Consider the following 17,341-nt stretch of genomic DNA (forward strand, 5'->3'; position numbering starts at 1 on the left):
AGGATTCATGATGTATCAAGTAGTAAAACATATATTGTGCCCTATACATACATAAAGGTATTATTTGCCAATCGGATATATAATTAAGCCACGTGCAGTGATGCACATATATACTCCCCAGGGAACTCAGAGGTTGAGGCAGGAGGATTGCAAATTGGAGGCCAGCCTCTGCAACTTAGTGAGAACCTGTTTCAAAATTTTTTAAAAACATAAAAGGTCCTGGGAATGTTTTTCCTGTAAGTGACCTGAGGTGATCTGTCAAAATGGTTCACTACCCTCTTGACTCAGAAAACCCACAAAAACATACAAATCAAGAGGTTCAGATCTTTGTGTTTGCTTTAAGAACATTCCTGAAAATGTATAGGCCATCAAAGGTATGCATATACAAAAAGCCTCCAAGTATCTGAAAGATGTCACTTTAAAGAAGCAATGTATACCATTCCTGTGTTACAATGATGGATTTGGGAAGCATGCCCAGGCCAAACAGTGGGGCTGGACACAGGGTTGGTGGCCCAAAAAGTGCTTATTTTTTGCTGCATATGCTCTGCATTCTTTGCAGAGAGGGATGCTGAACGCAAGGATTTAGATGTAGATTCTCTGGTAATTGGACATATCCACGTGAACAAAGCACCCAAGATGTGCCACCTTACTTATAGAGCTCATGGTTGGATTAACCTATACGTGCGTTCCCCTGCCATTGAGATGATCCTAACTGGAAAGGAACAAATTATTCCTAAACCAAAAGAGGAGGCTGCACACAAGAAAAAATATCCCGGAAGAAACTGAAACAAAATCTTACAGCATGGGAATAATAAAGAAAAATAAATATTGAAAAGTGAGGGACCAGGGAAGCAGCTCAGTGGTAAAGTGCTCCTGGATTCAATCTCCAGTCAAATTAAATTAAAAATTAAAATAACTCATACATTGCTGATGGAGTTGCAAATTGGTACAGCCACTCTGGAAAGTAGTATGGAGATTCCTCAGAAGATCTGGAATGGACCCACCATTTGACCCAGCTATCCCACTCCTTGGTTTATACCCAAAAAACTTAAAATCAGCATAGTACAGTGATGCAGCCACATCAAAGTTCATAGCAGCTCAATTCACAATAGCTAGATTGTGTAACCAACCGAGATGTCCTTCTGTAGATGAATGAATAAAGAAACTGTGGTATATATACACAGTGGAATATTACTCAGTCATAAAGCAGAATAAAATTATGGTATTTGCTGGTAAATGGATGAAGTTGGAAAATATCATGTTAAGTGAAATAGGCCAAGCACTAATGTTTTCTCTGATAAATGGATGACGATATATAACGGGGAGGGGTGGGGAGGAGAAGAGAAGAATGAAGGAATGTTGGATGGTGTGGAGGAAAATGGGGTGGGGGGTGGGGGATAGAAAGAGAGTAGAATGAAACAGACAGTATTACCCTATGTATATGTATGATTACATAAATGGTATGAATCTACATTGTGTACAACCATAGAAATGAAAAGCTGTACCCCATTTGTGTACGATGAATCAAATGCAGTCTGTAAAAATTAAAAAAAATTTTAATAAAAACAATTTAAAATTTTTATATTTAAATCACAGAACTTATTTCATGTGATTTTGTTTTGTTTCTCTTTTGTGTCTCATCTGACCAACAAATGGCTACATCTTTTTTTTTTTTTTTTGGGTGCTGGGGATCGAGTGCATCTTTAAATGTATTAAAAACCATTCAGTCATTGCCTAAGAGGTGTCTCATTTTTGAGAACTCAGAAAATATCATAGCTCAAGGATACACCCGATAGAAAGCAAAAACATACAAGGCTCCACAAATGCTAAGGCCATAAAACAAGCCTCACCAGGATACGCCCCGTGCTAACACCCCTCCATCCCTCTGGTACTGAGGATTAACCCAGGGCCTCTCATATGCTAGGCTAATGCTCTAAAAGCTGAGCTACATACATAGCCCGTTTTCTTTCTTTTCTTTTTCTTTTTGAAATAGGGTCTTGTTATGTTTTCCAGGGTGGCCTCTAACTTGCAGATCCTCCTGCTTCAGTGTCCTGAGTAACTGGGATTACAGTTGTATACCACTACCCTTACCACCTGGACACTCTATCCCCTTCAGAGTTAGACATTACTGGTAGTAATCAAGTCACACATTTCACTTCTCAGAATACACAATGCTGGGCTCTTGAAAAGGCATTCAATAGGGGATAGGATGTATTTCAGTGATAAAGCCATGATGGCCAAGCATGTGTATGTGTGAGGACCTCGGTTCATTTCCCAGCACCAAAAAAAAAAAAAAAAAAAAGTGTTTTAAAAGTCACTTGATAGAACTTTCAAGATTCTTTTTTTTTAAATATATTTTTTTAGTTGTAGATGGACATAATTTAATTTATTTTCTTACTGTGGTGCTGAAGAGCGAATCCATAGCCCCACACGTGCTAGGCAAGTGTTCCACCACTGAACCATACCCCCAGGCCCTCAAGGTTCTTGATAGGTCCCAAATAGCTGGTTAAGTTGCAAGGCATGATAGTACCCTCAAAGAGGTTTCTCACAAATTCCAGTAGGCAAATGGCTCCTTGAGTGGATCTCCTATAAGCTCTAGTCCTTCATCTTTGTTTCGTTTTTTCTTTTTATTTTGAGACAAGGTCTTGCTAACTTGCTGAGGCTGTCCTTGAACTTGCAATCCTCCTGCCTCAGCCTCTTGAGTCACTGGGATTATAGGCATGCACCACCATGCCTGGCAGTTTTTCATCTTTCAAAACTGAAGGACTATTGTCTACATCACACCTCACACCAATGTTAAATACTTTTCCATCACCCTATCCTGTATTTAAAGGTGCACAGGGGAGGGGGAGCAGTGTCTTACCTTTATGTATATGAAAACTCATTATATATGAACTTTAATATGGTTTCTACCTTCTTTTATAAATTCTATTTTACCCCTATCCCAATAAGGACTACAGGCTCAATTGAAGATGGATTATCTTCTAGGACCCATGAACCATACAGTGCCTCTTGGGCCAGGCACTTGCTCATCTGGATTGGGACCCATTTTGGCCTAAACTTCCACCGCACCAACAAAAATCTTGTCAATTGCGGTTCCCAACCATTCTGTTACCACTTGTTCTGATTTCTGTAGGTTGTTCTGGATGCTTTCACAAGTTTACAATCCAGAGGTTTATTTTTCCCATGTAACCCAATATTTTAACCCAATATGACAAATGCTGAGGCTCTTATGCTATCAAATTTAGCTTATATAAGCCCTACAACCCAAAACCTTACGTGATTGCCTATCACCAAACAGCAACAATTGAGGCAAAGGGCCCATAGTAGTTAGCCTAATAGAGGGCTAGGCAGAATCACCTGACACACTATTTAACTAATTACCCAAATCAGATCCTGTGATTTAAATCCTGTTTGCAAACAACTCCTTTCACTGCTATCTGGAAAAAACCTTGGAGTATTAGAGAAAATTTAAGATGCAGCCACCTGTATGTATGGATGTAACTGGCCCAGTTAAGCTCCAGGATGGATACCAACATCACCTTTGCTAGCTGTGTACCCACAAACCCCTTGAATTAAAAGAGTAGGGCAGATGAATGGTAGTGGCCCACACTGTGAGATATCAATAAAGGGGGTGGCTTGTGTTACAGGCACTGGAGAGGGATTTGCTCAAGGAGGAGTAAATCCTCCAAGGTCAGCACAAAGACTTTAAGGCATCAGAAGAGAGAAAAGAAAAATATGTATATGTATATGCAATTCATACAAGTCAAGCTTCCAAACACAAACCTTTCCTTCATATTATACTAGCAGCTCAAACTTATTATAACATCATGGAGCCACAAAAAGGAGATCTCCCTTAATAAGACTGGGTATATACTTGGGAAGGATATTTTTTGCAAGTCCAATGTCACAGATGACATCACTCAAACCCAGTATCTCACTACTGAAGATGACTTTGCACCCTTCATCAGAGACAACTTCACTCGCCAATCCCCAACCAGGTCCATGAATTGCCTTTTCTAAGGCACAAATTGGACACATAACATTGAATTATTTTCTCACTTTGATATTACAGATTCTGTGATGTTTCCTTAGCTTGATGTTTGATTAGACCATGATCTTGATATTCTCTTTGCTCTGCCAAAATTTACACTTTTTATTTCCATGCCCAGAAGGAGAATGATGAGAGCTTACCTTTATTTGTGCCATTCAAAAATTAATGGAGGCTGGGGAGATAGCTCAGTTGGTAGAGTGCTTGCCTTGCAAGCACAAGGCCCTGGGTTCGATCCCTAGCACCGCAAAAAATAAATAAATTAATTAATTAATTAATGGATATTCCTGTCCTCAGGAAGAATCTGAGCCAGCCGTTGGGAAACAGACCATTCACCCGCTTGTGCCTTCTGCTACTCAAGCCCCTAACTTTTCACCATGACCTCCTTCCCTATATCTTTGACCATGACTACTACAACCACCCCAACCACCCATCCTCTTGGCCATACATGAATACCCCTAACCATTTGATATACTTCACCAACTTATCACTTAATCCCCTCTAGTGAAATTACTGCCACACCTCCCTCCCTGACCAGAGAAATGCAAGTCATTGTTGTAATATGTAAATATGTGTGTCTGCATATATGTGTAACATTTTCACAAGCTTTAAAAATCAAACAAGATACTGTTAGAGACCCCATAAATTTCAGATCCATTTTCTTGCCTGTGCAGTATAATGGGAAACATGGTATGTATGGCCCACAAAGATTTCCTTCTTCTACTTGAACTCCTCTTTTCCACTCTCACAATAAAATGATTTCTAGACAGTTTAGGGGGATCTATGCTTTCATTCATAATAGTCTGCTCTATCATCACCTCAATATTTCTTTAACATGGTGTTAAAACAACACAGGGCCAATTGTATGAATCTTGTCTCTTTCTCCTTTTTTTAATTTTTTCCCTCCCTGATGCTTTAGTCTCAGGTGTTCAGACCTTGGAGAATTTTCCCCTCCCGGGGGCTACCCAGTTCCTAGGGATACTAAACACTGGCCTGTGACAGGCTTTCATATGCAAGGCAACCACTCCAGTACCTAACACGCAAGCCACCTCCTTTATAGGTCTTTCACACTCTGGGTCACTATTTACCTGACCTAATCACCCCAGGCCAGGTATCAGACAACCAGGGACAGCCCTTATGCCCTAGAGCCTGATAAAATTACTAAAACTAGCCACTTACCCTGCCTGTCCTTCTCTAAGGAGAACACAATAAAAGTCCTTGACCACACTTCCCCCTCTCAGTTCATCTTATGCCCTAGAGCCTGATAAAAATCATTTAAAACTATCTAGTCCTCAGTCTGCTTACTCTGCCTCTACTGTTTCTTTCCTGGGAGAGCACACTAAAAGCTCTTTGCCCACATTTTCCCCTTTCAGTTTTACCTTCTGACAGACCTTGGTGCTTTCCATGTGATCCACCAAGACATCTATGCCCTTTCCTCCTGACAACTGTGCATAAAACAAACTGTCTTTTATTTATCTATCTATCTATCTATCTATTTATTTATTTATTTATTTATTTTGGTACCAGGGAATTGAATTCAGGGACACGTAACCACTAAGCCACACCCCAGCCCTTTTTTTGTATTTTATTTAGAGATTGGGTCTCACTGAGTTGCTTAGGCTGGGTTTGAACTTGCGATTCTCCTGCCTCAGCCTCCCCAGCCACTGGTATTACAGGTATCTTTCACCACTTGGGGATTTACAAACTGTCTTTTGAATGGCAATTATCTCAATTGTGTGGAATCATTATACCTAAAGAGAGACTAAACCTATTTTATGAAAGAATTGGTAAAGTAAACAAGGTGATTCCAACTTACACTGGAAGGACATACCACTAGAGTTCTCTGGGCTAAATAATACTGCAAGCCTGACTCAACAGGTCACGGTGGTATATTCCCATGCTGCTGCTTCTGGTGCTGCACACCTGTACTGTGGTTACAAATGCCATTTGTTGCGTCTGCTGGGTCTTGCTGTGGATTTCAACCCTAAATTCACACCTTGAGTGCAGGGTTTTCCTCAAGTGCCTGTCTGAACTGACTTACTTGATTGGATCCTGTGATGATGCTCATTGTATATTTTAATATTCTTTATACACATACACAAGCACACACAAAGATCCAGAATTTGACCCAACTGCATATACAAATTCATGTATTAAAACATATATACTCCAGATTCATACAACAAATCATATATAATAACAGTATCGGTTTTGAAATAACTTGAGTGTTGACAAATGCACCAATTGACAAAAGTGTATAGACTTGATCAATTCTTGGATCAGGAAATATATCACACCATGTTTAAATAATCTCTACAAATATAAGAAAAACAATTCAAGCAGGAGGACTGCATGTTCAACGCCAACCTCAGCAACATAGCAAGACCATGTCTCAAAAAATAAAAAGGAAGCTAGGTGCGGTGGCACACACCTATAATCCCAGCAGCTTGGGAGACGGAGGCAGGAGGATGGCAAGTTCAAAGTCAGTCTCAGCAACAGTAAGGCACTAAGCAACTCAGTGTAGACCCTATCTCTAAATGAAATACAAAACAGGGCTGGGGATGTGCTTCAGTATTTGAGTGCTCCTGGGTTCAATTCCTGGTACCACCCCCCCCCAAAATTAAGAAAATAAAAATAAAAAGGGCTGCTGATATTGCCGATATGAGGATGTCGCTCAGTGGTCAAGTGCCCCTGGGTTCAATCCCTGGTACCAAAAAAAAAAAAAAACAAAAACGGGGAGAGAAAGAGAGAGAAAGAAAAGCAACTGAACGTAACTGAGAAGAAAAATACATATGCCTCACTCTAACTGTGGATATTATGATTTGGATATGAGGTGTCTCCATAAAACTCTTGTGTTATTGTAGGAATATTCAGAGGTGAAATGATTGGAATGTGAGAGCTGTAACCTAATTAGTCCATCCTAGTTTGAATGAACTGACTGGGGGGTAACTGTAGGCAGGTGGAGCATGGCTGGAGGTGGTGGGTCACTGGAGGAATGCCCTGGAAGGGTACATCTTCCCTGCAGCCCCTCCCCTCCCTGTTTCCTGGCTGCCATGAAGGGAGAAGCTTCCACCCCTACACCCTTCCTCATGAAGACCTTACCTTGGGCCCAGATCAGTGGAGTTGGATGTGTATGGACTGAGAGCTCTGATACCATGGGCCAAAATAAACTTGTCCTTTTCTAAATTGTTCTTCTTGAATATTTTGGTCACAGCACTGCAAAACCAGACTAAATAGTAGAGTTGTTTAAATTTCTCAGTCAATCACAGTACCCATTGCCCTAAAATATCCTAAAGGGGGCCTAGGTACTACAACACAAAGAATAATAAATTAAATTTAAATCACTGAGGCATACACATTATAATGTATACAATGGGACCCAAAATGACCCCAGAGAAATAGTTAATATAGCACTATGTAAGTTAGAACAAGGCCTTTAAAGATTAAAGCTTATTATATAAAATGTAAATACAAAGACACACATGTAGGTTAATAGAATAAAGTAGAGGGCTCAGGAACAAACTCTGACATATATGGTCAAAGGATTTTTGACAAGAGTCCAAGACCATAAAACGGGGGGAAGGAAAGTCCTTTCAAATGCTTTTGGAAAACTGGGTATCCATATACAAGAACAATGTTGGATCCCTAGCTCACAGTATATTAAAAAAAAAAAAAAACTACTCAAAATGGATCAAGGATCTAAATGTAACAGCTAAAAGTATAAACTCTAAGAAGAAAATATTGGGAAACACTTCATGAAATTTGACTTGGTAATGCTTTCTTTAACATAATATTGAGAAACAGGCAACAGAACTAAAGTATCTATGTAGATCTAAAATAAAATTTAAAACTTCTGTGCATTAAAGGAATCAACAGAATGAAAAGGCAACCTAGAAAATGGGAGAAAATGATCGGTAAGCATAAATCCAATCAAGGGTTAATATAAAAAATATATGAAGAATTCTTATAAATCAATGACAAGGAAATTTGATTAAAAATGAGAAGGCACTGGGCACAATGGCGCCTGCCTGTGATCCCAGAGGTTTGGGAGGCTGAGGTAGGAGGACTGTGAATTCAAAGCCAGCCTCAGCAACAGTGAGGTCCTAAGCAACTCAGTGAGACCCTGTCTCTAAATAAAATACAAAATAGGGCTGGGGATGTGGCTCAATGGTCGAGTGCTCCTGAGTTCAAACACCAGTACCAAAAAAAGAAAAAGAAAAAGAAAAGAAAAGGAGAAAGCAAGGTGTGTGTGGGAGGTTCGGGATGTGGCTCAGGGGTAAAGCACTTGCCTAGTGTGCAGGAAGCCCTGGGCCTCAATACCCAGCACACCAATTAAAAAAGGAAGTAAAAAAAAAAAAAAATGGAGGAAGGACTCAACATGACATTTCTTCAAAGAAGATATACCCATGCCCAAAAAACACATGAAAAGATACTAACACTTGTCAGGGAAAGGCAAAAGAGAACCTTAATGAGAGATCACCCCACACACAATAGGGTGTCAAGTATGCAAAGAAAAAAAAAAAATGAAAAAAGAGAAGAGAAATTAACAAGTATCAGCAAAGACATAGGGCAAAAGGAAATCTTGTCCACAGCTTAGAGGAATGAAAAATAGTGCAGCTGCTATGGAAAACAATGTAGTAAATTCTTCTAATTTTGTGTTCCATGAGCATCCATTTTAAATATGACTTGAACTTTGTAATACTAGAAACTGGGCATCATTACTCGTAAAACAGTTTCCAAATCTTTACTTCCTCACAGTTCCTCAATCAGTTCATTCCAGAAATCTGCTTGATGCTTCCACATTCTATGAACTTTCCCTAAGCGACAACTCAATCTACATGACCCACACCATGCCACAATAGCACAGATATGCCAGAGTGACCACCTCCACTCCTAGTGGCCTCCACAAAGCTTGCTTTAAAACTATGAATTAGAACTCCCTTCAAGAAAGTTACCTGGGAGCTGGGCATGGTGGCAAATGCCTGTAATCCCAGCAGCTCAGGAGGCTGAGGCAGGAGGATTTCAAGTTCAAAGCCAGCCTCAGCAACTTAGCAAGGACCTAAAAAACTTAGTGAGACACTGTCCATAAATAAAATATAAAAAGGGGCTAGGGATGTGGCTCAGTACTTGAGTGTCCCTAAGTTCAATCCTTGGTACAAAAAAATAAAATAAAATAAACAAATAAACAAAAAAATCTGGGTAAGGAACCCAGGTTTCAACAAAGGTTTTACCATCATGACCCTCTTGCTCTCTCTCTTTTGTTCCCCACACACTGGCTGAGCTTGTGTGACCCAGACTAATGACTTCTTCCTGTTGGCACAAAAGCTCATTTGTCTAGGTTTTGGAAGTAATAAAAACTGATTTCTGTTATTTCAGGTGTATGTGCGTAAGTCTTTCTGTGTTGCCTCCCCTGTGTCTTGTCTGATTAACACACCTAATCCAACTCTCCTCCTGATCAGGGCTCTTCTTCATAGTGGTGATCCTGGTAATTATAAACCGAACACAGGTCAGACAAGAACACCTGCCAAACCACATGTGCTGGAGCCCATTAAGGAAGAGTCAGAAGCTCTGGACCCTCTCCAGAGAGAGAGATCTCAAGAACAAGTTAGAGGCAAATAGAGCATCTGGGATATCAAGGAGGGTGTTTGTATATGACAATAAGGGACATTACAAAATGTCTTTAGATTGCTCCTGGCTTACTACCAGGTTCTCCCAACTAACACCATTTGGGAAGGCACCAAGGTTTGTTCATCAATCTGTGCTAATGTGCATTGCTGCCTATTGTCTGCATAAAGTGTTACTCAAATTTCCTGAATAAATTGGGTGGATTCTAAAAACTCTTAGTTATCCTCAGGGCCCACCAAACGCCAGTCTGCCACAAGAGTGGTGACCATGGTCACCAATTATTCGCCTGAATAGTAACTATAATATAAAGCTGCTCCCCGACCCTTTACGCTGCAGCGATTTCTCTCCCTCCCATCTTACAACCCAGATTGGCACTCTGTGAACATCCTAGCTAGTTATTGGTATACTAGTCAGCCAGCGAGTTCCCTTCTCAGTCATTGGTCTGTTGTTAGCCCAAGAAATTACACTACTTAGGAGAAGTTCCTGTGCCATTTTCTCTCTCTCTCTTTCTTTCCCAGTCCCGAGTAGATGCTCTGGTCGTCCACCTAATAAAATCTTTGGGGGCTGGGGAGATAGCTCAGTTGGTAGAGTGCTTGCTTGTAAGCACAAGGCCCTGGGTTCCATCCCCAGCACCCAAAAAAAAAAAAAAAAAAAATCTTTGGTGTTAGTCTCCTTGTCTGGAGTGGCTTTCTGGGTACTGTCACTGGACCGCGACTCAGACTGGGTACCCCAGAGTGCTTGCTCCCCTGGATTCAAGGGTCTGAGCTGCCCTGGGACCCTAACTGAGCCACATTTTTCTTACAGTAACTACTAATCTGAGTTAATGTACCATATTGTAAAGGCCTCTGCTGAGCTCCAATGCCTTATAACCAAGAGGCAGAATGTAGTAACATCTACCAAGGGGCCAGTGCAAGGGTTAGCAGATTGTAAGGACAGAGTGAACTCTGACCACACACTGAATGGGAGAGCCAACATTTGAGCTAGAATTTTCAGCCCGACAAGATTGATGCACACCATTCACTAGGGAAATGATACACCTCCATGGTGACAAATGACCCTGTGTGACTGCTTCTCGTGATTCTGTAGCTCTTCATCCCATGCCCCATACCTCTGTGGATCTAACCCTTGGTCTGCACTAACAAAGGACTTAATGATTCAAAAGGCCAAGATATTTCATTGTACTCCCAACTTGCCCCCCTAACAACACCACTCCTGAGGAGGTTAACAAAGTGAAGAAAGTTAAAATGCCTGCCAATGAGCCCTGGCTTAGTGTTCAGGGGGGTTTGGGGCCCTTCCCAAACAAGATGAGGTCAAATAACACACTGGTATGGGAGACGGTTGCCTCCAAATGGGACCAATGGGATCCACAGAGGACACCATTCACAACAGGGGCCACATGGAACTCTAGGAAGTTACTAGATACATATCCAAACTGTGAATGGAAAACATTGCTCAACACGTAAAAAATACAGGTCACTCTCACCCTAAGTCTAAGACCCTTCATACCCACTTTCCTTTATGCATTAGCTAATAGAAATAGCAACCCACAACTTTTCATGGCTATTCAGGCCTGACTAAGTCAAAACAGAGTCAAATATGTACCGTCTGATAGACTGCAAGAGGAAAAGTGGGTGGCTTTCCCTAGCCTCAGACCCTTGTCAGATGTTATAATACTGCCTGAACCACCTGGGGCCACACAAAACTTCAGTACTAGAAAATACTTTGGGATTAACAGAGTGAATAGTAATTGGGGTTCACACTCTATGTGAACAGTCACAGGCCCACAGGTCAGGCCTCAGCATCTATGATGTTAGACTCATTTGAATCAAAACTTCCATCAAGAAAACGAAATGAACAAACACCCATAAAAATTGTACAGTGGTGCACGTTAGGCTCTGCATATAGCAAAGTCCCTGCAATGACTGCTGACCTCTTCTCTTTAGGATTTCAAAACAATTTTAAAAAATGCTCCTTTTAGTTCACGTGTGTGTGTTTGATTCTGTGTGTTTCTGCTGCTTCCTCAGTGTCTTGCCTGACTGAAATGCCACAATCGAATTGTCCTCCTGTCCACGGGTCTCCTACAGAATGGCTATCTTGGCAGAAATCAATTGGACACAGGTCAGAATTTTCAGGTGGAGAGGGGTTCCCCTTTACTGGAGACACGCTTCCACCTATCCCCTTACAGTGGCATTATGATTTGTTTCATCTGCTTTTCATCCCCTCACCCATCCCCCTATGTGCAAACACCTGGTATGCAAGGCAAAGGACTTCAATTAAAAGGCAGGGATATCTCATTGTCACCCCTCCCAGGAGAGGTTTGCAAAATAAAGAAATGGAAATGCACATTCCTTCTCATTGGGCTCTTTTCAGTGCTAGGGACTCCCTGCTGTGACCTTGGCAAATGACTCAGCTGTCATTGCACACCTGGGGCTGTTGCAAACCCAAATGTAGTCAATTGGGTGGTCCTAGAAGAGGGCATGGCTGCATATGAAGGGGACCACAGACCACTAGAAATGCTCACAACTGGTGCTCCTTAAACAACAGGAATGGCTAAGGAAACATCCAAACACAAGGGGGAAATGTTTTAGCTGCACAGAAATATAAGGCATTTTAAAGTCTTTACTGCAAAGATGAGGGAGTGGGGGGAAAAGGAATGGAATGTCTTGCAGGTGGTGGACCCCCCAGGGAAAGGCTACTGTCCAGTGTCACCAGGTCCTTTCCCCTTGCCTCTTTTCCTTTTCTCAATTAGAAAAAGAAACACAAAATGAAAACTTCAGCCAGGTAAAATCCTAAAATACATTTAAAAATGTTAAGAGGAAAAAAGGCTGTCAGTTAAGTCAGCTACCCTTAAAACAAACAGAAAAATAAGAGAAACGCTGAACTTTTAGTACTTAGCGATCACCACGTGTAGAGAACGCAACACTGGGACTAGATTACTTAACATTACTTAAGTCATAAACACTGGAAAAAAAGAAAAAGGGCAAAAATTATATATATGTAAAAGAATTTTAATATAAACATGACAAATTGCTTTCTGGAAGGAACAAATCATAACTGAAATAAAACAAACTAACCTAGTTTGGTCCAACGGAATATTCAAAATTTATGTACTAGTTTACATATAAAAGATTTATTTATGTAAGAAAAAGGGGAAAAGAAAATGCCGATTTACTGTCTGTACAACACAGGTTACAATTTAACACTACTGGTAAACTACACCAATTGACAAAAATTCATGGGGCTAATGTAATGTATAAAGCTGCTCCCCCGCCCATCAGGTACAGCCATTTTGCCCGCCTCCCTACCACTTGTCAATCTGTGAACATCCTGGCTAGCTATTGGTTCATCAGTCAGCTTGCAAGTATCCTTCTCCAATATTGGTCCCCAGTTAGCCCCGCGGAATTCAACTGTTTTACTGTAGCTTCCCCGCCATCTTTTTTCATTCTTCTTTCTGTCCTACTCACTTTTCTCTATCCTCCTGGCTTTCCACTCTCTCTAGGGCTGGCCCTTTCTTTTCCTTTCTATTTTCCTCTCATTTTCTCTCTTACCCTGCAGGGAGACACTCTGATTGCTTAAGAAATTCCCTTATTTCCCGTGTCCGGCGTGGTGTCGTGGGATTTCCTTACAGCTAATCATACTGGGGCTCCAAATAGTTATACCTCGGGATCCAACGAAATTTTTAAATTATGCAGCTTCTAATCTTAAAGAGGTAACTAAATATAATACACAGAAAAATGGCTGTGGCTGTCTTTCCTAAGTTTTCTGTACTCATAATACTCACTGTTTTAAAATTTTCTATACTGATCATATAGGCTCTGACATCAACAATATAATGGAAAAAGTCTGGGCACCTACAAATTACCTTGATAAAATGGGATCTCATGAATACTCACTTCAAACAGTTCAATGACTCTATGTAAGTTAATACAGGGCTTTTGAGCATAAAGTCTTATATAGAGCTAATTAAGAAGGAATTGAGTATACTGTCTGTTTTCACATTTCACAGGCCAATTTGGTCTATTCTTAAATCCCACATAATAAGCAAGTAAAACAAATAAAAGGTAGAGAAGGGAAAGAGGGAGCACCTGGGACTAAAATGGAGCAAACTACATTCCATGCACGTATGATTATGTGAAACTGAACCCCACTATCATATATAACTATAATGCACCACAATAAAAGTTTTTCAGAAAAGAAATAAAAGTTGCTTTATGGTGCTTTACCAAAACTTTACTACTGTGATTCCATCTATCAAGTCCTCCCTAAACAATATTCAATATTGTTAAAATCACTGCTGCCATTTGATCAAAAGTACACATTTGGCTAACCTGTTTGGTTTAGTGCCTATTTGAACAGCCTTTCAACTACACTCTTCTTCTACCTCCAAAGGGACCTCTTCTAGGCTGGCAGTGAGGTACATCAGCCGCAATGAATCAATCACACGTGGTCCCTGAATTTAGAACAGGATGACATCTACCTTTCTCCAGGAATCTAGATACAACGTTAACGACATCCTCTTCCAGGCAGGTTCATCTGACACACACACACACACACTAAGTGCATATAAATCCAATTTTTTAGTATTTCCATATCTCAGATACAACATATCCCTTACTTAAAATGTACTTGTAGGCGGAAGGCAAAGGGCCGGAGAGGAGAGCTGTCGCGGGTGACTTGCGTCATAGGTAGGCGCCGCACCCCCCTCCCCCAGCCCTCCCCTCGCGGTGCACGGTGCAGGCAGCCAGGGAGGCAGCTAGCAGAGCTCAGCAGAGCTGGGCGGGGCTGAGCTGAGGCTCTTGAGAGAGGGAGGGAGCATCAGAGAGATCCAGCCCCAGCACTGACCTCTGCTGCCAACACCCAGCCAGGGAGGCAGCGAGCTCAGCTGCTATTCAGCTGCCACTGCTATGGCCACCACTGCTGAGAGAACGACAGCGAGGGAGCATCCGAGAGCAGTGGACACCTCAGCGCTGCTATACTGGACCAGCGGGAGCCGCGGCCGCCCTCTTCTCCCCAGCTCTCCTTCTCAGAAGCGGTGGCTCCTCATGCTTGTGCACAAGCCAGAGCCCGAAGCGGGGGACCAGGGAAGCTGCTACTGCCATCCCGGACTGGGATTTCGGAGGCAAAGGATCCACAAGGTGTAGAGAGAGGAATCCAAGTGGCAGCCACAACTGCTGGAACAGGGAAAGCTGTACCGAGGTGAGTCTTTTGGTTTCTCCTGACTCTCTGCTGCCTGGAACACCCTCCTGGGGTGAGAGTGAGAGGGAGGGAGCATCAGAGATCCAGCCCCAGCAGGGACCACGCTGCCAACCTGGACCAGCAGGATCTGCCTCGCCTGCTCAAGCCTTAGCTTAGCTGGATACACAAAGACCGAGCCTGCCTGTGAGCTGGAGTTGTTAAGGGCAGGGAGCTGTATACCGCCGGCCAGAACTGGGAATCTGCTTGTTGGTGAGTGGACGCTAGCAGGGGGTGAAATTTCTGCCCCAACATCGGGCATAGGGTGAAGGATTCCTAAGGTGTAGGGAAGCGGTGGGTCTCAGTCACCAGACATATGAGGGTCCCAGGAGTGGAGGCGGTGTCACGACCCCTGCCTCTCCACTGCTTCCGCCATTCCCCCGGGGGTCATAGCATCTCCTTGGAGTGCCTGAACCTTGCCACAGGCTCAGCAGCCACCCCTCACCAGTGGTGAAGAGTCCCAACTGTGAAGCAGCACTGGGGTGGCAGGACAAGCAGGGCTGGCCCTTCCCTGCAGTTCCCTCAGGGATCTTCTCCCTTGGCTAGTCACAGGCCCCCTGGCTCTTCTCTAAACCTCAGGAAGTTCTCCCAGCTCCTATGCCCATCCCAGCCCTTAGTACTGTGAGGTAGTGGAGAGGGGGTCCAGGAGGCAAGCCCTAGCTTCTGCACAGAGAAAACTTTATAAAAACAAAATCGTGACATGCTGCCCTGGAAGGGCCAAACCCAAACTCTGAAGAGACCCAGGAAGAGAAAAAGAAGAGGTGAGTACAGCCCTGGCTTCTATTCAACAGCAGCATTCTAGAGACCACAGTGGCCCCTGGTTAAGTCACATTAGCACCACTTCTGCCTCAATTACTCATATAACCCTTTGGTAGCTGCTGCCTCAGTGGAAAGGAACCAACCCAATTTTTAGCCAGGCTTTTCTATAAAGCATTCTCCACCATCAGCAAGATTTTTAAAACGTTACCTAAATACGGGAATATTAACCTTCTGCATCTTATGATCATCTAGGTAACATGCAAGAATTAGCAGGCTGACTTTTGGAAATGAATCAGAAACTGTTCTGTGTGGGTAGCAAAAGACAATCAACTGGAGGAACTCAGAGAACCCTTCCTCAAGCCAGGTGCACAAGGACCACATGAACCCTGTGGTACAGGAGGAACACCAGCAGCAGCAGCAACAGCAGCAGCAACAACAGCAGCAGCAGCAGCAGCAGCAGCAGCAGCAGCAGCAGCAAGAGCAACAACTAAGACAAGAGGAAGGAACGCACTGCAAGGAAGGATGAAATTTTGGGAGCACAACCTTGAACTGGAGACCAAAATGATTACTAGCAAGCACAAGTGGAAGAAGATAATAATCCATTTATTTCAGTAGAGAAGGACTTGGGAAACCAAGAATAAGAGGAAGATGCAAAACATGCAAGTAAAAATATGAGGGGAATGAACAGTAAGAGGAAATGGATCGGCAGAGTGATTTGGATCAGTCTGGTGGCAGTAGAGGAGAAGATGAGCACACACTTAATAACACTGTCACCAATTCCAAGAATATTGTGGACCTGCCCATCTACCACTCTACTCCCTATTCTATACAAAAACAACAAAAATGAAAAGAAACTTGGACCATGGTTCTTAAGTCTCCTCCTTTTCTTTGAGAAAGAAACAATGCAGAATCACAGAATATATGAGTACCAATGGACTTTATGCTATGTTCAACAACACCAATAATTTTGGGGGACCTGACAGCAGCCAATGTCCAATGGTAAGTACACTGCCAGATTCTATCTGTCCAACAATCTACAGGTCTACAGGAAATGGCCAAAAATGTTACAGGTGACATACACTACTTAAATGTTTTACTTAACTGCTACAAAATGTAAGATATTATTTAGTCCTAAAAGAGAATGAATTATACTATTACGTTTTGGGGATGCATATGTATGACAAATCCAATATGTATAATTATAATGCACCAATAAAAAATTTTTAAATGGACACATACAAACCATATGCCAAATGAATGAAAGTAATAAATCAAGTTAACAAACTGTGCACAAAACAAAAGGCTGAAGTAAGGGTACATACTGTGCTATAAATGAATCTTGGAAACAATTTGCTAACTGAATGAAAGGACAGAAAAGGTCATGTGGTGATTCTGTGTATATACAAAATGTCCAGAATGGGCAAACTCAGAGAAAGAAAGCAGTTAATTGGTTGCTAGGCAATGAGAAGAGGGAATGATTGGGACTAACTTCTTAAATTGGTATATGATTTCCTGGGTGATGGAAGTGTTCTGGAATTGGATAGGGGTAATGTTTGTATGGTAGGGTGGGTGTGCTGGGAACCACTGAGGTGTCCACGTTGAAATGGTGAATCTTATGTAACATCTCAATAAATTGCTATAGAAATAAGGTATACCATTTTTCAGTGTAATAAA

At 42.1% G+C, this 17,341-nt stretch overlaps 2 pseudogenes; both read left to right on the top strand.

The window, feature by feature from the left end:
• The first annotated feature begins 263 nt into the window (after positions 1-263).
• Positions 264-812, top strand: LOC124971838 (60S ribosomal protein L17-like; annotated as a pseudogene).
• A 7,136-nt stretch (positions 813-7,948) lies between these two features.
• On the top strand, positions 7,949-17,341 carry LOC124971500 (F-box/WD repeat-containing protein 7-like; annotated as a pseudogene).

Source organism: Sciurus carolinensis, chromosome X (genome assembly GCF_902686445.1).
Source record: "Sciurus carolinensis chromosome X, mSciCar1.2, whole genome shotgun sequence".
Classification (NCBI taxonomy): domain Eukaryota; kingdom Metazoa; phylum Chordata; class Mammalia; order Rodentia; family Sciuridae; genus Sciurus; species Sciurus carolinensis.